Source organism: Gobio gobio, assembly GCF_949357685.1.
Source record: "Gobio gobio genome assembly, chromosome: 9".
In the NCBI taxonomy this organism is placed as follows: domain Eukaryota; kingdom Metazoa; phylum Chordata; class Actinopteri; order Cypriniformes; family Gobionidae; genus Gobio; species Gobio gobio.
In genome coordinates, this window is record NC_137115.1 from 1628651 (window position 1) to 1645231 (window position 16581).

The window sequence follows — 16581 nt, forward strand, 5'->3', positions numbered from 1 at the left end:
AGAGCTTCTGTAAGTGTGTGTGGGTCAGCACCAGAGCTTCTGTAAGTGTGTGTGGGTCAGCTCCAGAGCTTCTGTAAGTGTGTGTGGGTCAGCTCCAGAGCTTCTGTAAGTGTGTGTGGGTCAGCACCAGAGCTTCTGTAAGTGTGTGTGGGTCAGCACCAGAGCTACTGTAAGTGCGTGTGTGGGTCAGCTCCAGAGCTTCTGTAAGTGTGTGTGGGTCAGCTCCAGAGCTACTGTAAGTGTGTGTGGGTCAGCTCCAGAGCTTCTGTAAGTGTGTGTGGGTCAGCTCCAGAGCTTCTGTAAGTGTGTGTGGGTCAGCACCAGAGCTTCTGTAAGTGTGTGTGGGTCAGCACCAGAGCTTCTGTAAGTGTGTGTGGGTCAGCACCAGAGCTACTGTAAGTGTGTGTGTGGGTCAGCACCAGAGCTTCTGTAAGTGTGTGTGGGTCAGCACCAGAGCTTCTGTGTGTGTGGGTCAGCTCCAGAGCTTCTGTAAGTGTGTGTGGGTCAGCTCCAGAGCTACTGTAAGTGTGTGTGTGGGTCAGCTCCAGAGCTTCTGTAAGTGTGTGTGGGTCAACTCCAAAGCTACTGTAAGTGTGTGTGGGTCAGCACCAGAGCTTCTGTGTGTGTGGGTCAGCACCAGAGCTTCTGTAAGTGTGTGTGGGTCAGCTCCAGAGCTTCTGTAAGTGTGTGTGGGTCAGCTCCAGAGCTTCTGTAAGTGTGTGTGTGGGTCAGCTCCAGAGCTTCTGTAAGTGTGTGTGGGTCAGCTCCAAAGCTACTGTAAGTGTGTGTGGGTCAGCTCCAGAGCTTCTGTGTGTGTGGGTCAGCACCAGAGCTTCTGTAAGTGTGTGTGGGTCAGCTCCAGAGCTTCTGTAAGTGTGTGTGGGTCAGCTCCAGAGCTACTGTAAGTGTGTGTGTGGGTCAGCTCCAGAGCTTCTGTAAGTGTGTGTGGGTCAGCACCAGAGCTTCTGTGTGTGTGGGTCAGCACCAGAGCTTCTGTGTGTGTGGGTCAGCTCCAGAGCTTCTGTAAGTGTGTGTGGATCAGCTCCAAAGCTACTGTAAGTGTGTGTGGGTCAGCACCAGAGCTACTGTAAGTGTGTGTGGGTCAGCTCCAGAGCTTCTGTAAGTGTGTGTGGGTCAGCTCCAGAGCTTCTGTAAGTGTGTGTGGGTCAGCTCCAGAGCTACTGTAAGTGTGTGTGTGGGTCAGCTCCAGAGCTTCTGTAAGTGTGTGTGGATCAGCTCCAAAGCTACTGTAAGTGTGTGTGGGTCAGCACCAGAGCTTCTGTAAGTGTGTGTGGGTCAGCTCCAGAGCTTCTGTAAGTGTGTGTGTGGGTCAGCTCCAGAACTTCTGTAAGTGTGTGTGGGTCAGCTCCAGAGCTTCTGTAAGTGTGTGTGTGGGTCAGCTCCAGAGCTTCTGTAAGTGTGTGGGTCAGCTCCAGAGCTTCTGTAAGTGTGTGTGGGTCAGCTCCAGAGCTTCTGTAAGTGTGTGTGGGTCAGCTCCAGAGCTTCTGTAAGTGTGTGTGGGTCAGCTCCAGAGCTTCTGTAAGTGTGTGTGTGGGTCAGCTCCAGAGCTTCTGTAAGTGTGTGTGGGTCAGCTCCAGAGCTTCAGTAAGTGTGTGTGGGTCAGCACCAGAGCTTCTGTAAGTGTGTGTGGGTCAGCTCCAGAGCTTCTGTAAGTGTGTGTGTGGGTCAGCTCCAGAGCTTCTGTAAGTGTGTGGGTCAGCTCCAGAGCTTCTGTAAGTGTGTGTGGGTCAGCTCCAGAGCTTCTGTAAGTGTGTGTGGGTCAGCTCCAGAGCTTCTGTAAGTGTGTGAGGGTCAGCTCCAGAGCTTCTGTAAGTGTGTGTGGGTCAGCTCCAGAGCTTCTGTAAGTGTGTGTGGGTCAGCTCCAGAGCTTCTGTAAGTGTGTGTGGGTCAGCTCCAGAGCTTCTGTAAGTGTGTGTGGGTCAGCTCCAGAGCTTCTGTAAGTGTGTGTGGGTCAGCACCAGAGCTTCTGTAAGTGTGTGTGGGTCAGCTCCAGAGCTTCTGTAAGTGTGTGTGGGTCAGCTCCAGAGCTTCTGTAAGTGTGTGTGGGTCAGCTCCAGAGCTTCTGTAAGTGTGTGTGGGTCAGCACCAGAGCTTCTGTAAGTGTGTGTGGGTCAGCACCAGAGCTTCTGTAAGTGTGTGTGGGTCAGCTCCAGAGCTTCTGTAAGTGTGTGTGGGTCAGCTCCAGAGCTTCTGTAAGTGTGTGTGGGTCAGCACCAGAGCTTCTGTAAGTGTGTGTGGGTCAGCTCCAGAGCTTCTGTAAGTGTGTGTGGGTCAGCTCCAGAGCTTCTGTAAGTGTGTGGGTCAGCTCCAGAGCTTCTGTAAGTGTGTGTGGGTCAGCTCCAGAGCTTCTGTAAGTGTGTGTGGGTCAGCTCCAGAGCTTCTGTAAGTGTGTGGGTCAGCTCCAGAGCTTCTGTAAGTGTGTGTGGGTCAGCTCCAGAGCTTCTGTAAGTGTGTGGGTCAGCTCCAGAGCTTCTGTAAGTGTGTGGGTCAGCTCCAGAGCTTCTGTAAGTGTGTGTGGGTCAGCTCCAGAGCTTCTGTAAGTGTGTGTGGGTCAGCACCAGAGCTTCTGTAAGTGTGTGTGGGTCAGCACCAGAGCTTCTGTAAGTGTGTGTGGGTCAGCTCCAGAGCTTCAGTAAGTGTGTGTGGGTCAGCTCCAGAGCTTCTGTAAGTGTGTGTGGGTCAGCTCCAGAGCTTCTGTAAGTGTGTGTGGGTCAGCTCCAGAGCTTCTGTAAGTGTGTGTGGGTCAGCTCCAGAGCTTCTGTAAGTGTGTGTGGGTCAGCTCCAGAGCTTCTGTAAGTGTGTGTGGGTCAGCTCCAGAGCTTCTGTAAGTGTGTGTGTGGGTCAGCTCCAGAGCTTCTGTAAGTGTGTGTGGGTCAGCTCCAGAGCTTCTGTAAGTGTGTGTGGATCAGCTCCAGAGCTTCTGTAAGTGTGTGTGGGTCAGCTCCAGAGCTTCTGTAAGTGTGTGTGTGGGTCAGCTCCAGAGCTTCTGTAAGTGTGTGTGGGTCAGCTCCAGAGCTTCAGTAAGTGTGTGTGTGGATCAGCTCCAGAGCTTCTGTAAGTGTGTGTGGGTCAGCTCCAGAGCTTCTGTAAGTGTGTGTGGATCAGCTCCAGAGCTTCTGTAAGTGTGTGTGTGGATCAGCTCCAGAGCTTCTGTAAGTGTGTGTGGGTCAGCTCCAGAGCTTCTGTAAGTGTGTGGGTCAGCTCCAGAGCTTCTGTAAGTGTGTGGATCAGCTCCAGAGCTTCTGTAAGTGTGTGTGGGTCAGCTCCAGAGCTTCTGTAAGTGTGTGTGGATCAGCTCCAGAGCTTCTGTAAGTGTGTGTGTGGGTCAGCTCCAGAGCTTCTGTAAGTGTGTGTGGATCAGCTCCAGAGCTTCTGTAAGTGTGTGTGTGGGTCAGCTCCAGAGCTTCTGTAAGTGTGTGTGGATCAGCTCCAGAGCTTCTGTAAGTGTGTGTGGATCAGCTCCAGAGCTTCTGTAAGTGTGTGTGGGTCAGCTCCAGAGCTTCTGTAAGTGTGTGTGGGTCAGCTCCAGAGCTTCTGTAAGTGTGTGTGGATCAGCTCCAGAGCTTCTGTAAGTGTGTGTGGGTCAGCTCCAGAGCTTCTGTAAGTGTGTGTGTGGGTCAGCTCCAGAGCTTCTGTAAGTGTGTGTGGGTCAGCTCCAGAGCTTCTGTAAGTGTGTGTGGATCAGCTCCAGAGCTTCTGTAAGTGTGTGTGGGTCAGCTCCAGAGCTTCTGTAAGTGTGTGTGGATCAGCTCCAGAGCTTCTGTAAGTGTGTGTGGATCAGCTCCAGAGCTTCTGTAAGTGTGTGTGTGGATCAGCTCCAGAGCTTCTGTAAGTGTGTGTGGATCAGCTCCAGAGCTTCTGTAAGTGTGTGTGGATCAGCTCCAGAGCTACTGTAAGTGTGTGTGTGGGTCAGCTCCAGAGCTTCTGTAAGTGTGTGTGGATCAGCTCCAGAGCTTCTGTAAGTGTGTGTGGATCAGCTCCAGAGCTACTGTAAGTGTGTGTGTGGGTCAGCTCCAGAGCTTCTGTAAGTGTGTGTGGATCAGCTCCAGAGCTTCTGTAAGTGTGTGTGGGTCAGCTCCAGAGCTTCTGTAAGTGTGTGTGGGTCAGCTCCAGAGCTTCTGTAAGTGTGTGTGTGGGTCAGCTCCAGAGCTTCTGTAAGTGTGTGTGGATCAGCTCCAGAGCTACTGTAAGTGTGTGTGTGGGTCAGCTCCAGAGCTTCTGTAAGTGTGTGTGGATCAGCTCCAGAGCTTCTGTAAGTGTGTGTGGGTCAGCTCCAGAGCTTCTGTAAGTGTGTGTTGATCAGCTCCAGAGCTTCTGTAAGTGTGTGGGTCAGCTCCAGCGCTTCTGTAAGTGTGTGTGGGTCAGCTCCAGAGCTTCTGTAAGTGTGTGTTGATCAGCTCCAGAGCTTCTGTAAGTGTGTGTGGGTCAGCTCCAGAGCTTCTGTAAGTGTGTGTGTGGGTCAGCTCCAGAGCTTCTGTAAGTGTGTGTGGATCAGCTCCAGAGCTTCTGTAAGTGTGTGTTGATCAGCTCCAGAGCTTCTGTAAGTGTGTGTGGGTCAGCACCAGAGCTTCTGTAAGTGTGTGTGGATCAGCTCCAGAGCTACTGTAAGTGTGTGTGGGTCAGCTCCAGAGCTTCTGTAAGTGTGTGTGTGGGTCAGCTCCAGAGCTTCTGTAAGTGTGTGTGGATCAGCTCCAGAGCTTCTGTAAGTGTGTGTGGGTCAGCTCCAGAGCTTCTGTAAGTGTGTGTGTGGGTCAGCTCCAGAGCTTCTGTAAGTGTGTGTGGATCAGCTCCAGAGCTTCTGTAAGTGTGTGTTGATCAGCTCCAGAGCTTCTGTAAGTGTGTGTGGGTCAGCACCAGAGCTTCTGTAAGTGTGTGTGGATCAGCTCCAGAGCTTCTGTAAGTGTGTGTGGGTCAGCTCCAGAGCTTCTGTAAGTGTGTGTGTGGGTCAGCTCCAGAGCTTCTGTAAGTGTGTGTGGATCAGCTCCAGAGCTTCTGTAAGTGTGTGTTGATCAGCTCCAGAGCTTCTGTAAGTGTGTGTGGGTCAGCTCCAGAGCTTCTGTAAGTGTGTGTGGATCAGCTCCAGAGCTACTGTAAGTGTGTGTGGGTCAGCTCCAGAGCTTCTGTAAGTGTGTGTGTGGGTCAGCTCCAGAGCTACTGTAAGTGTGTGTGGGTCAGCTCCAGAGCTTCTGTAAGTGTGTGTGGGTCAGCTCCAGAGCTTCTCTAAGTGTGTGTGTGGGTCAGCTCCGGAGCTTCTGTAAGTGTGTGTGTGGGTCAGCTCCAGAGCTTCTGTAAGTGTGTGTGTGGGTCAGCTCCAGAGCTTCTGTAAGTGTGTGTGGGTCAGCTCCAGAGCTACTGTAAGTGTGTGTGGGTCAGCTCCAGAGCTTCTGTAAGTGTGTGTGTGGGTCAGCTCCAGAGCTTCTGTAAGTGTGTGGATCAGCTCCAGAGCTTCTGTAAGTGTGTGTGTGGGTCAGCTCCAGAGCTTCTGTAAGTGTGTGTGGGTCAGCTCCAGAGCTTCTGTAAGTGTGTGGATCAGCTCCAGAGCTTCTGTAAGTGTGTGTGGGTCAGCTCCAGAGCTTCTGTAAGTGTGTGTGGGTCAGCACCAGAGCTTCTGTAAGTGTGTGTGTGGGTCAGCTCCAGAGCTTCTGTAAGTGTGTGTGGGTCAGCTCCAGAGCTTCTGTAAGTGTGTGGGTCAGCTCCAGAGCTTCTGTAAGTGTGTGTGGGTCAGCTCCAGAGCTTCTGTAAGTGTGTGTGTGGGTCAGCTCCAGAGCTTCTGTAAGTGTGTGTGTGGGTCAGCTCCAGAGCTTCTGTAAGTGTGTGTGTGGATCAGCTCCAGAGCTTCTGTAAGTGTGTGTGGGTCAGCTCCAGAGCTTCTGTAAGTGTGTGTGGATCAGCTCCAGAGCTTCTGTAAGTGTGTGTGGATCAGCTCCAGAGCTTCTGTAAGTGTGTGTGGGTCAGCTCCAGAGCTTCTGTAAGTGTGTGTGTGGATCAGCTCCCGAGCTTCTGTAAGTGTGTGTGGGTCAGCTCCAGAGCTTCTGTAAGTGTGTGTGGATCAGCTCCAGAGCTTCTGTAAGTGTGTGGGTCAGCTCCAGAGCTTCTGTAAGTGTGTGTGGGTCAGCTCCAGAGCTTCTGTAAGTGTGTGTGTGGGTCAGCTCCAGAGCTTCTGTAAGTGTGTGTGTGGGTCAGCTCCAGAGCTTCTGTAAGTGTGTGTGGATCAGCTCCAGAGCTACTGTAAGTGTGTGGGTCAGCTCCAGAGCTTCTGTAAGTGTGTGTGGGTCAGCTCCAGAGCTTCTGTAAGTGTGTGTGGGTCAGCTCCAGAGCTTCTGTAAGTGTGTGTGTGGGTCAGCTCCAGAGCTTCTGTAAGTGTGTGTGTGGGTCAGCTCCAGAGCTTCTGTAAGTGTGTGTGTGGATCAGCTCCAGAGCTTCTGTAAGTGTGTGTGGGTCAGCTCCAGAGCTTCTGTAAGTGTGTGTGGATCAGCTCCAGAGCTTCTGTAAGTGTGTGTGGGTCAGCTCCAGAGCTTCTGTAAGTGTGTGTGTGGGTCAGCTCCAGAGCTTCTGTAAGTGTGTGTGGATCAGCTCCAGAGCTTCTGTAAGTGTGTGTGGGTCAGCTCCAGAGCTTCTGTAAGTGTGAGTGGATCAGCTCCAGAGCTTCTGTAAGTGTGTGTGGGTCAGCTCCAGAGCTTCTGTAAGTGTGTGTGGATCAGCTCCAGAGCTTCTGTAAGTGTGTGTGGGTCAGCTCCAGAGCTTCTGTAAGTGTGTGTGGGTCAGCTCCAGAGCTTCTGTAAGTGTGAGTGGATCAGCTCCAGAGCTTCTGTAAGTGTGTGTGGATCAGCTCCAGAGCTTCTGTAAGTGTGTGTGTGGGTCAGCTCCAGAGCTTCTGTAAGTGTGTGTGGGTCAGCTCCAGAGCTTCTGTAAGTATGTGTGGGTCAGCTCCAGAGCTTCTGTAAGTGTGTGTGTGGGTCAGCTCCAGAGCTTCTGTAAGTGTGTGTGGATCAGCTCCAGAGCTTCTGTAAGTGTGTGGGTCAGCTCCAGAGCTTCTGTAAGTATGTGTGGGTCAGCTCCAGAGCTTCTGTAAGTGTGTGTGTGGGTCAGCTCCAGAGCTTCTGTAAGTGTGTGTGTGGGTCAGCTCCAGAGCTACTGTAAGTGTGTGTGGGTCAGCTCCAGAGCTTCTGTAAGTGTGTGTGGGTCAGCTCCAGAGCTTCTGTAAGTGTGTGTGGGTCAGCTCCAGAGCTTCTGTAAGTGTGTGTGGGTCAGCTCCAGAGCTTCTGTAAGTGTGTGTGGGTCAGCTCCAGAGCTTCTGTAAGTGTGTGTGTGGGTCAGCTCCAGAGCTTCTGTAAGTGTGTGTGTGGGTCAGCTCCAGAGCTTCTGTAAGTGTGTGTGGGTCAGCTCCAGAGCTTCTGTAAGTGTGTGTGGGTCAGCTCCAGAGCTTCTGTAAGTGTGTGTGGGTCAGCTCCAGAGCTTCTGTAAGTGTGTGTGTCAGCTCCAGAGCTTCTGTAAGTGTTTGTGTGTCAGCTCCAGAGCTTCTGTAAGTGTGTGGGTCAGCTCCAGAGCTTCTATAAGTGTGTGTGGGTCAGCTCCAGAGCTTCTGTAAGTGTGTGTGTGGATCAGCTCCAGAGCTTCTGTAAGTGTGTGTGGGTCAGCTCCAGAGCTTCTGTAAGTGTGTGTGGGTCAGCTCCAGAGCTTCTGTAAGTGTGTGTGGGTCAGCTCCAGAGCTTCTGTAAGTGTGTGTGGGTCAGCTCCAGAGCTTCTGTAAGTGTGTGTGTGGGTCAGCTCCAGAGCTTCTGTAAGTGTGTGTGGATCAGCTCCAGAGCTTATGTAAGTGTGTGTGGGTCAGCTCCAGAGCTTATGTAAGTGTGTGTGGGTCAGCTCCAGAGCTTATGTAAGTGTGTGTGGATCAGCTCCAGAGCTTATGTAAGTGTGTGTGGGTCAGCTCCAGAGCTTCTGTAAGTGTGTGTGTCAGCTCCAGAGCTTCTGTAAGTGTGTGTGGGTCAGCTCCAGAGCTACTGTAAGTGTGTGTGGATCAGCTCCAGAGCTTCTGTAAGTGTGTGGGTCAGCTCCAGAGCTTCTGTAAGTGTGTGTGGGTCAGCTCCAGAGCTTCTGTAAGTGTGTGTGTGGGTCAGCTCCAGAGCTTCTGTAAGTGTGTGTGGATCAGCTCCAGAGCTACTGTAAGTGTGTGTGTGGGTCAGCTCCAGAGCTTCTGTAAGTGTGTGTGGGTCAGCTCCAGAGCTACTGTAAGTGTGTGTGGATCAGCTCCAGAGCTTCTGTAAGTGTGTGTGGGTCAGCTCCAGAGCTTCTGTAAGTGTGTGTGTGGGTCAGCTCCAGAGCTTCTGTAAGTGTGTGTGTGGGTCAGCTCCAGAGCTTCTGTAAGTGTGTGTGTGGGTCAGCTCCAGAGCTTCTGTAAGTGTGTGTGGGTCAGCTCCAGAGCTACTGTAAGTGTGTGTGGGTCAGCTCCAGAGCTTCTGTAAGTGTGTGTGTGGGTCAGCTCCAGAGCTACTGTAAGTGTGTGTGGGTCAGCTCCAGAGCTTCTGTAAGTGTGTGTGGGTCAGCTCCAGAGCTTCTGTAAGTGTGTGTGGGTCAGCTCCAGAGCTTCTGTAAGTGTGTGGGTCAGCTCCAGAGCTTCTGTAAGTGTGTGTGGGTCAGCTCCAGAGCTTCTGTAAGTGTGTGGGTCAGCTCCAGAGCTTCTGTAAGTGTGTGTGGGTCAGCTCCAGAGCTTCTATAAGTGTGTGTGTGGATCAGCTCCAGAGCTTCTGTAAGTGTGTGTGGGTCAGCTCCAGAGCTTCTGTAAGTGTGTGTGTGGGTCAGCTCCAGAGCTACTGTAAGTGTGTGTGTGGGTCAGCTCCAGAGCTTCTGTAAGTGTGTGTGTGGGTCAGCTCCAGAGCTTCTGTAAGTGTGTGGGTCAGCTCCAGAGCTTCTGTAAGTGTGTGGGTCAGCTCCAGAGCTTCTGTAAGTGTGTGTGGGTCAGCTCCAGAGCTTCTGTAAGTGTGTGGGTCAGCTCCAGAGCTACTGTAAGTGTGTGGGTTAGCTCCAGAGCTACTGTAAGTGTGTGTGGATCAGCTCCAGAGCTTCTGTAAGTGTGTGTGGGTCAGCTCCAGAGCTTCTGTAAGTGTGTGGGTTAGCTCCAGAGCTTCTGTAAGTGTGTGTGGGTCAGCTCCAGAGCTTCTGTAAGTGTGTGTGGGTCAGCTCCAGAGCTACTGTAAGTGTGTGTGGATCAGCTCCAGAGCTTCTGTAAGTGTGTGTGGGTCAGCTCCAGAGCTACTGTAAGTGTGTGGGTTAGCTCCAGAGCTTCTGTAAGTGTGTGTGGGTCAGCTCCAGAGCTTCTGTAAGTGTGTGTGGGTCAGCTCCAGAGCTTCTGTAAGTGTGTGTGGGTCAGCTCCAGAGCTTCTGTAAGTGTGTGTGGGTCAGCTCCAGAGCTTCTGTAAGTGTGTGTGGGTCAGCTCCAGAGCTACTGTAAGTGTGTGGGTTAGCTCCAGAGCTTCTGTAAGTGTGTGTGGGTCAGCTCCAGAGCTTCTGTAAGTGTGTGTGGGTCAGCTCCAGAGCTTCTGTAAGTGTGTGTGGGTCAGCTCCAGAGCTTCTGTAAGTGTGTGTGGGTCAGCTCCAGAGCTGTGTGCCAGTGTTACAGTAGTTGTTCCATTGCTTATGCGCATAAAACAGACGCGAGGTCAAAAATGTGATTGCATTACAAATGAGCATGAGGTGGAATAATATCAAAGAAGGTCAGGCTTCATTGCTGGAGCTCTGAAGAACCAGTCTCATCTGGTTTGGGCTCTTAAATGTCACCTAAATGCACAACATGTCAAAGCAAACCACTGGAATATAAGAATTAATGCAAAATAGTTTTTATTTTACCACTGGGCTCTGTGGTGCTGTCAGCTCTCTCTCTCTCTCCCTTTCTTTCTCTCTTTCTTTCTCTCTCTCTCTCTCTCTTTGCATGCGGGGAGCGTTTGGGTGTGTGTGAGTGCGGGTGAACGCGGTGAGAGGGCGGTTTTTCCTATTTCTTTTTTTCATTGATTTCTTTCACTTAGAAGTTATGATGGATAAGTAAGGAATTAATTATATTGGATAGGTGAGCTGTAAGTTTCGTGAGTTGTTTGGAAAGTGTGACGGAGCTGGGATGGCATCCCTTCCTGAGGGGAGTGCAGCGTCTCTCTCGCTCCGTCATGGCGTCAGGTGTATGGCGGAACCTGGCGTAAATGTGGAGGATGTATTGATCGCGGCTGGGGAGCAGATCGGTTACGACAATATTTGCTCGGCTTCTCGAATGAATAAGGCGGTGGTGATTTTCGTGAAAGAAGAACATTTGGTTAATCGTCTGATAAGCAATGGCGTTGTGGTAAGTGGTACCTTTATTACTGTTTCACCGCTGGTTACACCTACTACTAGAGTGACAATATCAAATGTGCCGCCATTCATTAGAAATAGTGAAATTGAACGAGCTCTTGCGAGTTACGGAAAGTTTGCTAGTCCAGTTAAAATGATTTCTCTTGGATGCAAAAATGAGGCACGTGTTATCATTCAGAAGACAAGTGTTTATGTTTCTGAATGAACCAGATTTGAATGTTTCTTTTAGACTGGGGCATGAAGGAAAGTCTTATCTGGTGTATGCGAGTACCGGGAATAATAAATGCTTTGAATGTGGAGACATTGGGCATAAGAGGGTTGCATGTCCACATAAGGCTCAGAATGTTGAGAATACGCAGCAGAATGTTGATGATGGGAATCGTGAAATAGATCGAGAAATACAACCTCAGGTTGTGAGTGAAGTACATGATGGTGGCGTTGCTGTGGGTGATAGTAGTACGAGGCCTAGCGAGGAGCCCACTGTTGTTTTGAACCAAAGTGGGGATACTGAGAGAATGATGAGGGCTGATGAAGTTACAGTGACAGCAGAAGTAAGTGGAGTAGGTGTAGAAATGGTGATTAGTGAGGCTGGTGGAAGTGGAATTGAGCCACAACCTGAAACATCACAGGGCTTTGAAATGAGTCATGATGACAATGAGATGGTGGATGACGATGCTTGTTCGGAAATTTCTGAATTTGGTTCCCAAGTTATGGGAGAATTGTACACATTGCAGGAAATAAATGATTTCTTGGATGTAACTTTTGGTAAGATAGTTGAAGTAAATGACTTTTTCCCTGATGTGGATAAGTTTATTGCTTCAGTTATTATGTTATAGAGAACGGTAAGCCATGACGAACTAAGTAAGAAGAAGAGATTTCGTTTGAAGAAACTTTTAACGAAATTACGTCAGGGTAAATCTCGTGCTTTAAATTATTATAGCAATGATTAAGTTGCACAGGGAGTCTCTCTTACAATGGTTTATTTTTCTATCCTTTCTATCCTTTCATTTTTCTATGGAATGTTTGAGGGTTGGGTCCTTAAATATAAAGGGGGGTAGAGACAGGAAGAAATTGGCAATGGTTTCAGAATTTTTGAAAATAAAACAGATTAATATTGCATTTTTGCAGGAAACACATACTGATAACAATAATGAAATAGAATGGGGTATGTGGTGGGGTGGAAAGCTCGTCTTAAGTCATGGGTCAAATAATAGTGCTGGAGTTGCTATTTTATTTTCAAAGAATATGAATGTTAATATTTTAAATGTTGAGGAAATTGAAAAGGGGAGGATTATAATAACAAAAGTAGAGTTTGAAGGTTTTTTGTTTGCTTTTGTAAATGTATATGCCCCGAATAATGGGTCAGAAAGGGTGAGGTTTTTTATGAAACTGAATGAATCTCTTAAGAACATTGATGATGGTGTGTGTATTATTGTAGGGGGAGACTGGAACTGTACAACAGATTTCACTGTTGATAGAAATGGGGAAGAACCTCATAATCAATCTAGTTTAGTACTATCCAAAATAATGGAAAAAAGAGGTTTGGTAGATATATGGAGAGTAAGGAATGGAATGGAAAGACAGTACACATGGGTTAAAGTGAATGAAAATATTGTCTGTGGGGCTAGATTGGACCGGTTTTATCTTGGAAAAATATGGAACAACAGAAAAATGAATGTTTTTCATTCACCAAATGCCTTTTCAGATCATCATATGGTTGGTTTAGATCTTAATATGAAAGAATTGTCAAGACGTACATATTATTGGCATTTTAATGTTAAACTGTTACAAGATGTTTTGTTTTGTGAAAGATTTACAATGTTTTGGAATGAGTGGAAAATGAAAGAGTTGTTTTGAGAATATTAGTCAGTGGTGGGAAGTGGGAAAAGCTCAAATAAGAGTTTTTTGTCAGAATTATAACTTGCATTCTTCCTCTCAAATTAAAGTAACAGTACAAAGACTGGAAAGAGACATTGTGCAGTTAGAAAAAGAAATTATGGATAATCCTGGAACTGTGCAGAAAGACTTTTTGGAAAAGAAGAGAATGGAACTCTTTTTTACAGGAATGGACTAAGAGAGCACTGATTAGAGCAAGGTTTTGCTCGATTAAAGATATGGATGCTCCTAGTTCTTATTTTTTTAACCTGGAAAAGAAAAATGTTCAACAGGAACAGATGTATCATCTTCGGCGTGCAAATGGAACTGTAACCTCTGATCCAGTGGAAATCAGGAAAATGGCAGTGAATTTGTATGCGTCATTATATAGTAAAGAATCATGTGACTCTAAAAGTACTGAAGAATTACTGCATGATTTACCAAAGTTACCAGATGGACATAAGAAATTGCTGGATAATGAAATTACTTTTAAGGAACTTACAGAGGCAATGCAGCAACTGTCGTCAGGTCGGTCTCCAGGAATAGACGGATTGCCAGTTGAATTTTATAAGCAATTTTGGAATTTAGTTGGAGTGGATTTGTATGAAGTTTTTTTAATTTGTTTTAAAGAAAAATCACTCCCTTTAAGTTGTCGACGTGCAGTCCTCTCACTGCTACCAAAAAAAGGGGATTTATGTTTATTGAAAAATTGGAGACCAGTGTCCCTACTATGTCTGGATTATAAGATACTGTCAAAATGTCTGGCTAATAGAATTAAGCATTGTTTAGAGTTTTTGATTGGTAAAGATCAAACTTATTGTGTCCCAGAGAGATCTATTATAGACAATATATTTGTGATACGAGATTTAGTTGACTTTAGCCACCTTAATAATAGTGATCTTGGAATTGTATCATTAGACCAAGAAAAGGCATTTGACAGGGTGGATCATGGGTATCTGTTTAATGTTTTAAAACATTTTGGTTTTGGTGAAATTTTTTTATCATATGTTAAATTGTTGTACTCCGATGTGTTTATCATGGTAAAAGCTGGTGGGGGTCTTAGTGCTCCAGTACCTCTTGGTAGAGGGATCAGACAAGGCTGTCCATTGTCTGGGCAGCTGTATAGCCTAATGATTGAACCTCTCTTACATAGACTAAAAAAACATTTACAAGGTGTGTTACTTCAAAATGGAAGTGAAAGTGTTAAATTAGTTTTGTCTGCTTTTGCAGATGATATTACGGTGTTTATCACAAGGCAAGAGGATATTAGAAGTTTAAATGAGAATATTAAGCTTTATGAAAAAGCGTCCACTGCCAAAGTAAATTGGGAGAAAAGTGAGGGTTATATCATGGGTCAGTGGGACGAGGTAGGATATCCACAACTTCCAGGTGGCTTGAGATGGGGAAGGGAAGGTTTAAAAGTGTTGGGAGTTTTTATAGGTAATAGACAATATCAAATGAAGAATTGGGAGGGCATGCTGGATAAGGTGTCTGCCCGATTGTCTAAGTGGGAATGGCTATTACCACAGTTGTCTTATAGAGGGAGAGTTCTGGTCGCCAATAACCTGGCAGCTTCTACACTATGGCACAGGTGTGTAGTCATGGATCCATCTGAGGACATTATATGTGAAATTCAGAGGAAATTAGTCAATTTTTTCTGGAGTGGCGAGGACTGGGTCCGAGCAGCAGTGATCTTTTTGCCAGTTTGCGAAGGAGGACATGGCCTGGTGGACGTTAAGAGTCGTATCCACGCGTTCAGATTACAAGCAGCAAAAAGATTTCTTTATCAAAAAGACTTGTTATGGACTCCTACAGCATGTGCCATCTTGCAGAGGGCAGGTGGGCTTGGTCTTGATTGACACCTCTTTTTAATGAAGCTGGAGGATATGAATTTGTCCGAAATTACTCCTTTTTATCGGACAATGTTTCACGTGTGGAGAAATGTTTTAAAGATGGACAGAGATAGGAGCAGTTCTATTCACTGGGCTCCTGAGGAACCATTGTTTTTTAACAACATGATCCAGACAAGACTTTTGTCCTCAGTGAGTGTGCGAGCATGTCTGCTCAGGAATGGTATCGTCAAGCTGGGTCATCTAATGGATAAAGATGGATGGAAATCTGTCGAAAATATTAAGGAAGTGACTGGTTTACGATCACAGAGACTTGTTTCAAAAATGATGGAGGAAATATATCTGGCAGTACAAAGAATTTATGGAGAAAGTATAGCAACAGGACAAATGTCAAATCAGAATGACATGAAAGTTTTTCCAAGGATCAAGATTTCTTCAATAATGTGTGATGAGAATGAAGGGGAGGTTGCCCCTGATTCTATCTTGAATTTCCAGACACCTCAACTGGAGTATCTGGATTGTGCTTCGAAGAAGGCACTTTACCACACAGCGGCTAAGGTGAATCACCAGAGGTCACTGAAGAGACAAAAAGCTTCCAGATGGCTAGAGTTGTTGGGACCAGACTTCCTTGTTAGAGACAGGTGGAGGACCCTGTACAAACTCCCTGTAGAAAAGCGAACTGGTGATCTGCAGTGGAGGATCATACACGGGGCGATAGCTACGGACAGGCATGTGGCACACCTGAACCCAGCAGTGGGGGGGCAGTGTAGGTTTTGTGGTGAGGGTGAAGATCTAGAGCATCTGTTTTTAAAATGTAATAGATTAAATGATTTGTTTGAATTACTTGCAACTTGGTTTCAGGGGTTTGCAGAAGAATTTTCAGACAAAATATTTATAGGAGGGTTGAAATATAGATTTTTATTAAGGAGGAGAGTAGTTTTATTGAATTATCTAATAGGGACAGCAAAATTGGCCATATGGAAGACTAGAAAGAACAAGGGCCTAGAGTTGGCAGCAACAAATTCTAGAGTAATGTGTATGAGTCTGGTGGCAGCAAGACTGAGAATGGAATTTACATATTACAGTCTCACAAATAATGTACCTGCTTTTTGTGAAATCTGGTGTATCAATGAGGTTCTATGTGTTGTACATGATAATCAATTGGTCTTAGGTTTTAAAAAAAAAAAAATGCATTTGTTTTTTTGTTGTTTTTTTTAATATTACATTTTATTATTATTATTATTATTATTATTACTATTATTGTGAATGAGATATAAATGATGTCTAAATAAAAGTTGTTTAATCCTCTCTCTCTCTCTCTCTCTCTCTCTCTCTCTCTCTCTCTCTCTCTCTCTCTCAGGGCACTGACCCACTGCTGGGGTCTTTTATTATGCAAAGTCAGTGTCACTCGCTGAAACCATTTTACAGTATTTCTCAATTGCTAAAACACATTTCTTGACACCTACATGTGTGTGTGTGTGTGTGTGTGTGTGTCCTGTCTCGTTCTACATGTGTGTGTGTGTGTGTCCTGTCTCGTTCTACATGTGTGTGTGTCCTGTCTCGTTCTACATGTGTGTGTGTCCTGTCTCGTTCTACGTGTGTGTTTGTGTGTGTGTCCTGTCTCGTTCTACGTGTGTGTTTGTGTGTGTGTGTGTGTGTGTCCTGTCTCGTTCTACGTGTGTGTTTGTGTGTGTGTCCTGTCTCGTTCTACGTGTGTGTTTGTGTGTGTGTCCTGTCTCGTTCTACGTGTGTGTGTGTGTGTGTGTGTCCTGTCTCGTTCTACGTGTGTGTGTGTGTGTGTGTGTGTCCTGTCTCGTTCTACATGTGTGTGTGTATGTCCTGTCTCGTTCTACATGTGTGTGTGTGTGTCCTGTCTCGTTCTACATGTGTGTGTGTGTGTGTGTGTCCTGTCTCGTTCTACATGTGTGTGTGTGTGTGTCCTGTCTCGTTCTACATGTGTGTGTGTGTGTCCTGTCTCGTTCTACATGTGTGTGTGTGTGTCCTGTCTCGTTCTACATGTGTGTGTGTGTGTGTGTGTCCTGTCTCGTTCTACGTGTGTGTGTGTGTGTGTCCTGTCTCGTTCTACGTGTGTGTGTGTGTGTGTCCTGTCTCGTTCTACGTGTGTGTGTGTGTGTCCTGTCTCGTTCTACGTGTGTGTGTGTGTGTGTGTCCTGTCTCGTTCTACATGTGTGTGTGTATGTGTGTCCTGTCTCGTTCTACATGTGTGTGTGTGTGTGTGTGTGTGTCCTGTCTCGTTCTACATGTGTGTGTGTGTGTGTGTGTGTCCTGTCTCGTTCTACATGTGTGTGTGTGTGTGTGTGTCCTGTCTCGTTCTACGTGTGTGTGTGTGTGTGTGTCCTGTCTCGTTCTACGTGTGTGTGTGTGTGTGTGTGTGTGTGTGTGTGTGTGTGTGTCCTGTCTCGTTCTACGTGTGTGTGTGTATGTGTGTCCTGTCTCGTTCTACATGTGTGTGTGTGTGTGTGTGTCCTGTCTCGTTCTA